At 38.7% G+C, this 1,760-nt stretch overlaps 1 pseudogene across 1 annotated transcript; it reads right to left on the bottom strand.

The window, feature by feature from the left end:
- Positions 1-636: 636 nt before the first annotated feature.
- On the bottom strand, positions 637-1,655 carry LOC308344719 (archaemetzincin-2-like; annotated as a pseudogene). The gene is made up of 2 exons: positions 1,381-1,655; positions 637-1,236 (listed from the first exon to the last, which is right to left on the bottom strand). The product of its transcript is annotated as an archaemetzincin-2-like (transcript).
- Between the last annotated feature and the right edge of the window lie 105 nt (positions 1,656-1,760).

The following is a 1,760-nucleotide window of genomic DNA, read 5'->3' on the forward strand; positions in this document are numbered from 1 at the left end:
GCTTTTTCTGGAGACAACTGAATAAAATTTGATAATTTATTGCTTCATAACTTCATAGTTTTAGAATTGTGCAAACAATGGACTTATTTTAACATGACCTTATCTCTATTACATTACAATATCATTGACTTGGCAACAGGTTTCTCTAACACCAGATTCAAATTATATATGTTGTGTTGTATTAAAGAAACACTGTGGTCTTCTTGAATGGATGTGGGGAGGAGGGGTTTCTTTTGTTTCTTCACAAAAAAAGTATTACAAAACCTCTCCCATTTTAAGTTACTGGTACCTGTTGACACCATTCATCATCTGTTGACTTTTTGTTAGATTTCAAAGGAAAACTTTTTCTTCATCTCATCTTTCAATTCAGAGGACTTTTTTTGGTAGCTGACTGCTTCCTAATTATAGTTTATCATGTACTGCTAGAGCCAGGCAATGAGGGAACTGCTTAAACATGCATCTCTGGGTAAGTGGAGAATATTAGATGAAAGCTGAATGATAAAAACCAAAACGCAGTGAGAAGTTACTGTACTTCATTTGCTAACTTCCAAAGTAGAAGAGAAAACCTGAATGTACTATGTTTTCATTTTTTTAATGTGCAATTATTTATTTTTAAGTACTCTTATATGAAGGCCCTTATTTTTGGGTAACAGCAAGGCATTTTATTATCCACTCTTTCCATTCCTTAAAGGTTTCCACAGGTTTTGGTAAATTCACATTATCCTCATGACTGTAGTTTGTACTGACTTCAAGGGTGTACACAGGTTCATCATCAGTCTACCTCACCAGCACTGTATACACTGCAACTTGTGTAAACAGATAAGACAAAGGTTGAGGGGGTGCCAGTCAGCTTCTTCCAAGTGGCTGGAGTCTTGAATTAGGCATGCAAGCTACTGGCAGTGTTGAAGTTCAAATATGTGCCAATCTCACGGGTTAAAGTCTTAGAGGAGTGAAACAGCGGAACACTAATCACTTCAGGAAAATAGTAGTTACCAAAAACTAAATAGTCACTTGCAGATACTTTCTACAGCTTGTTTACTTTGTCTTCATAGTGTGAGCTATAAGCAGTCACTGCCATACCTAGCAAAGCTGAATATCCCCATACCACCTGCCAAAGAGGCCTGTCCAAAGACAAAATTCCAGGAGTCTCTTGAGTAAGGTCATTCATTGTTATTGCCACAATAAAGAAAGCATCTCCAGGTTTCTTCTTTTTTAAGAACTTGGGGATGTGCCCTGCTTGAAAATGTAGGTTTTATGTGTTACCATTGACTCTAAGGGAACACCTCCTGATAGAGACAGGAACGAATTCTAGGAGTTCTACTTTCAAGCCATAGAAGAATACTTCACAGTCACCCTTGATCCATTTAATATATTCCTCACTGGTAATTCTTGTGTTTCCCCTTCTCTGGAGGGGGTGCCTTTCTGTAAGGATCACTGAAAAATTATTCAAAGTCTTGGGGAGCCTCAGGGTGAGAGATGGACCAATCTGACTGTGAATGCAAGTTAATGGGTCCAAAGAGGTCATTGTGTGGCTTGAAGTCTTCACTCAGCAATTGCCATTTGCCAGCATCTAACTTATGCTGTGACACAAGTGTTGGGTTTTTTGAGATGAGAGCTGTTTTTAGTGTCTGCTCAGAGTGCCTTACTATTTGCATAATGACAGGTCTCTTCCATTCACATCGTGTTTCTATGTAGAGCTGTCATCCTTCCTTCTGAATGTGTCAAACAGCTGTTCTACCACGAGGCTTTAGGGAGGAAGG

The sequence above is a fragment of the Martes martes genome (assembly GCF_963455335.1).
Source record: "Martes martes genome assembly, chromosome: 6".
Lineage (NCBI taxonomy): Eukaryota > Metazoa > Chordata > Mammalia > Carnivora > Mustelidae > Martes > Martes martes.